Source organism: Microtus pennsylvanicus (assembly GCF_037038515.1).
Source record: "Microtus pennsylvanicus isolate mMicPen1 chromosome Y unlocalized genomic scaffold, mMicPen1.hap1 SUPER_Y_unloc_4, whole genome shotgun sequence".
NCBI classification, from domain to species: domain Eukaryota; kingdom Metazoa; phylum Chordata; class Mammalia; order Rodentia; family Cricetidae; genus Microtus; species Microtus pennsylvanicus.
This window is the reverse complement of record NW_027460882.1, coordinates 76,380-82,379: the sequence shown is the minus strand read 5'-3', so window position 1 is coordinate 82,379 and position 6,000 is coordinate 76,380.

Below are 6,000 nucleotides of genomic sequence, written 5' to 3'. Positions count from 1 at the left end.
GTTTCTTCCCCAAATGGCTATCAAACTCCATAAGGATCCTCTTTGATGCCCATCTTCTTCCTGAAGTAGATATGTGCTGCCAAGAGTAGAGTGTCTCACTGTCATGAAAAACCCTAAGGTACTAAAACATTAAATAGCATATTTTGTAGTATAGAGAGATATGAATAATGCCTATCTAACTGAAATATATATATATATGTAGCTAGAAAATCTAACTAACATGACTACAAACTTGACTATTATTAATGATTATCCATTAATAACCTATATACATTATATTTTTAAATGAACTACACAATCACAATACCTTAATTAAGATCAAAAATGCATATACATATAACAAAATTGACGTAAAATCTCTATCAGTAAAGCAAAATCTATACTAATGCAAATATTCATATCTATATCACATCCCACTTTAAATATAAAAGAACATTTATAAGACATATTTGGGAACGTGGGTGCAGTTTTTTCTCTCCAAAATGCTTCCTGCTGAATGGTGGCATCATTATTGATTTATCTCAGTTGGCAGTTGAGCGAAGCAAATTTTTAAAGGTGTTCACAACAACCTTTAAGTAGGGCGTGGTCCATCCTACCATATTAGGATAGAGGCATCCACAGACTATCACCCTCTGTGAAAACAAAATAGAAACTCCTTTCCAAAGCATCATGTCCTTAGATCCAAATTTCAAAGTCAAGGCATTTTCAAAATATCTATGTTGGATTATTTCAGCAGCTTTTATATAGAAACATCTTTTAGCAGCTATTGCTACTGCCTCAAAATTCAAATGATTCAAAAAGAGCATAATAGTATACAATATCAAAATTCGCTGTGAATTTTCCATCTTTGTGTGCTTCAATTTAACCTCTATTTTGATTATTTTCCTTTTTATTTTTTTGCCTGTTGAGACAGGTTCTCTGTATCTTTGACCTGGAATAACTCTGTATACCTGTCTGTCCTTTAAGTCTCAGAGATCTGCCTCTCTCTGCCTTTCAGGCATTGGGATTAAAGTAGTATGCTACTACACATTGATCTCACAAAGATCTGTTTGTCTCTGCCTTCAAGGCACTGGGATTAAAGGCGTGTGCTACCTCACCTTGAAGGTACAGAGGTCAATTTCCCTCTGCCTCCCATGTGTTGGGTTTACAGGTGTGTACTACCACACCCAACAACTCTCTTCCTTTTTTTAACTTTAAGAACTTCAAATTTTAGCCCGCACATATTTTTTAACACACTGTAAATCATGTAAAAATTTTCTTTGTCTTTGAATCTCTCTTTACTCTATTTCTCTCTCTGTTTTTCTGACCACATGAGTCTTTCATTTACCAAGCAATCTCAGTAGGACTAAAGCCGTGGCTTTTCTGGCCAGATGTAGCCCATTCCTTAGCTTTCTGCCATTCCAACCTTGTGGCTGAGGTACCGAACAGAGCCGCATTCAGTGCCACAAGTCTACAGTGTTTCAAGGTCCTTGCCATCAAAGAGGCTGCAACAGACAACACTCAAGCCCTCTGTCTGTAGCTGGCCCTCCTTCCTCAAACAGTCAGAGTTTGCCCAGGCAGGATGGCCCAGAAAGCCAGCATTTTAAAACAACACAGTTTGTTTTCATGCTACTGCTGAAAACATGCAAGCATTGAGTTGGCTTTTATCAACAACAGTTAAATGTTTTGTGCCAGGACCTCTTAAGGGCTGCAGGGTTTTGCAGCTGAAGCTGAGTCAGCAAGCCTCTTTTAGATGAGAGCCCTTGCTTTCTTCTAGCAAGCAGAGCAGACCGAGAAATCGCTGCTACCAAGAAAACATGCTTTACTCTTTCCCAAGCTTTCTCAGGCTTTCAGTGGATTCAGTTGTCCACAAGGCTGCAAGCCATTCTGTAGTTATTTGAGCAGCGAGGCTGTGTCCCCAGCACCACGGCCGCATGAAAGTTATGCCTGAAATAAATACACCAAAACTGTATTCTTTTAAACACTGCTGGCCCATTAGATTCAGCATTTTAACCCATTTCTAATAATCAGTGTAGTATAACGAGGTGCACTTACCAGGAAAAATTCAGCATGTCTGACATGGTGGCTGGCTGCATCGACATCTGCCTCAGAGAGCAGAGCTATGGCACCTGGCGGGGAGAGGGGAGCATGGCTTCTCTGAGCTCACTACCTCTTCCTCCTGGCATTCTATTTTGTTTACTCCACCTACCTATGTTCTAACCTATCAGCTGAATAGGATTCTTTCTTTAATTAATCAAAAAACTTCTTCTGTCACTTTATCTTTTCAACAGCTTGCCCATATAAATCTCCCATGTGTCTTCTGTTGTATAATCTTTCATTTGTAAAGAACTTGCACTCTCAGGGGAGGATTTTTCAGACATCTGTGGATGGAGATCATATGAGGAAGATCAGATGAGCAACCATGACAACTCTAATGCTGTAGAGTTAGGTGGACCAGAGATTGATGGCTGACATCCCTGTGCTATGCATCAGATGCCCCTGAACTCTGGCCCTGTTGACAGACAGGCAGACATCAAGTTGGTCACACATACTTAACTCATTCGGGTTCACAGATACTGTAAATGGAGTTTTAATTCTTCTCCTAAACTAATAAAAAAAAAACCAAGATTAGGAGAAGAGAAGAGCCTGAAGTAAGGCCTCAAAATGGGTCATTTTGCAAAGGAAAGGTTACCTGCCTCCATGTATGCTGTCTCCCTTTCTTAGTCAAATCCATCCTTCCAGTGTCTAGCTAACAGCTAACCATGGGATTGAACCCAACTGCCTTTGATTTCTGAAATAAGTGCTGTCCCCTTAAGGTCTCATAACAGCACAGGAAGGTTTGTAAGACTGTCAGCAACAATTTAAAGCAATTCTAGGACACCAAAGATGCAGCAAATTTGGTTAATTTGTAATATAGATCGTTCTGATGGGACAAAATAATTTAGAATTGAAAAAAAACAGATTGGTGTACTCACGATGAATTTATGTGATATGGCACACACAGGCTTCTGGTTCTGAATATTTCATGCTCGGTGGGTTTTGGAGATTGTCGTGACCCTGAAACTAGCTGGAGGCTTTGGGGCCTTGAAAGGACAAGACTTAATATTTCAGGACATCCTTGTACTTGGTCCCCACTGTTTACTGATTTCCTTACAGAGAATGAGCAGCCATCTACTCCTGCTGCCATGCCTTCCCCACATGAACAGAGAGAAGACCCTATACACACAGGTCGCTTGTATCACATGTGAAGGCATAAGTCACAAACAAACTCCCACAGCAGTTTAGAATTGTGATTAATAGAATGATTAGTTCTTGAAAGGGGAAAAACTTAGAGATCACAATCCCTTACAAAAGCCCTCTGCAGGATCAGGAAAGGAGCCTAGTAGCCGGAAGGGAAGCTCAAGCAAGAGATCAAGCTGAAGGTAGAAGTTGCTTTGTAAAAGAGAGAGAGACCACAACTCAATGGGCTGTTATCTCAGTGGCTATTCAGGAAACATCACAGAGAAAGGATCTGCTTCATGCATGAGAGTCACCGATGATTTCCCTTTGAGAAAAAAACCCATCAAAACTCCCAATAACATCATCAGCATTCAACAACATGTCTATGATTTCTTTGCCTTGCTTTTGATTGTGCAGTAAATGATGCTGATAGTTAATCTGTGCAATTAATGCAAATTTCCTTGTAACTGACTAGACAGAATTGACAGGTTATCTTAAACACAGCAGGGAGTCACTCTACGATGGAACTGGTTCATCATCACCTGTGTGACAGTTACATAATTAAGATCTTTCCTTTGTCTATAAATCTCATTATGTTCAACATGATATGTTGTCATACAGATTTCTTAGGGTTTTGTCCCACTGGTGGTTTCCTTGGTATGCTTACATAATTTTTGCCAGATCCAATCAGTTTTGACATGCACTCTCAGCTCCACGTCATTGTGTTCCCCTTATGTTCCAGTCCAGGCATTTTAGACCTCTTGTAACTGTTGTAAGAGTATCTCATGTTCCACCTAAATGATTTAGGGTTTTATTTAGGCTGGGTTTTATCTTCCATCACTGAGTTCATTGACTTTCCTTGGGCGTAATTCCTGGGACACTGAGCCTAACTCCTGGGGGATTCCTCCAGTTATTTCCTCTTTTTTAGATAGTTTACACTCTCACTATTACTGTGAGAGTGTTTCTGTAGCAAATATTCTTCTCAAGATGAGAAGAAACTTCAATATTACAATCCATTTGTTATTGTGATTTAAATACACACACACAAACACACACAAGTAATGCACATAAACTGATGATATCTCAATTTATGGGGCCATTCTGGGGATGTCAAGATCGATATCTCTCGAGTGGTTCTCAGAAGGCCATAGGGTGACCCTCTCTAGGTACTTAAGCAGGGAGGAGAGGTTGACCGCACTGTGAAATGTCCCTGGTAACTATGTGTGCCTTGTCCCATAGTCAGACTGATGATTGACTATCTTGAAAACCACCATGGAACTTTTGTTTAGCAAATGATGGAGATCAAGTCAGGGTCAAAATCAGAAAACTAGATGGAGCTTCCAAGCTCCAGTGGAAGAGCAGATGGATGGAGAAAAAGATCAAGGATGTCAGGAATATAAGGGCTTGGTCCACACTATGAGACACTGTGCCTGAACTAAGGGGATTTCAACTAATCCAGTGACCTGGGAATGAAAGAACATGGGATCAAACTGGAAGCTCTGAATGTGGCTGACAATTGGGGCAGACGGAGAAGCCAAAGATAATGGCACTTGCAATTGTCTGCATATCATACACTGGCTTTTTGTGATCATATTTTTTGTGGATGCATACCTTGCTAAATCTGGATGGATGAAGGGTGGGCTTGGACTTCCCACAGCTCAAAGTACCCTGCCCTCTATTTGGACTGGTGTTTGAGTGGAGAGGTTTATTTGCGGAGCAAGAAGAATGTGGGAGGAGGAAGAGAAGTGGAAAGTTTGATAATTATTATTATGAAGTAATGGAAAAATCAATAGAAAATAACCAATGAGGACATTGGAGCTAGGAAAAAAAACATTCATGTGAGTTGTTGACTCAGACCAAAAATTATTTTACAGAAAAAAAAAAACACATAAAGGGGTTGAGTTGCTTGTTAAATATGACTCAAGTAATTGGGAAGAAGATTGGGGTTTTTATTTTGGGTCTTCATGGGGCTGTATGAGCAGCATTTTAGGACCTGTATGCTGGATATTTCTGGGGGTTAGTAGGGAAGAAACCTGGCTAGGAGGAGTTTTATGACATAAGTAGAGCCTTGATGATGTCACAAAGCTTTGGTTGGGGGTGGCAACTCTGTTCCACATGAAGCACTAGTCTTCTGTGAAGGTGGGCTTACTATCTTACTGAGGAGGTCAGTTCAGCTCTTGGGCTCCACAACTGTTCAACCGAATTTCCAGAAGTTGGAATCTAGAGAGCCAAGATATTTTCTTTTGGTAAATATGTTTAGGAAGCAACTAGGACCTCTGTAGTCAAAGAAAGGTTTCTTTCAAATCTGCTCTGGGTCCAAAATTTATGTCGTTAACAGCTCCTATATTTGATAGCTGGGGGACGGTTAATGTCAGGTATTCTCCCCACTCTATCTTTGCTAAAAATGTCCAATTTCTCAGTCCACTTAAATGGCAAAGATCCTCTTTGTCCATATGTGTTTTAAAAGATAATTATTTCTAAGAGGTGCTGTTGCACAGATTAATGTTTCTTTCTTTTGGCAGTTTGACTCACAGTACTCACTTCTCTAATGAAGATACAGAATATCTTTATGTAATCAACCTGGATCTGGATCAGGAGACACAATAGAGAGAGCCATTGGACTGGAGTGCCATGACCTTGGGCAGGTGGTTATAGATCAGCCAACTAACCAGTAGCTTGAGTGGTAAGGAGAGGGGTGGCTGTTCTTTGAATTCTTTGCCATCTGTTCAGATATTTCTTTCTCACTTTAGGTATAGGCATAGCTTCCTCTCTCATTGATATAGTAAGTCAGGAAGTAGGTTT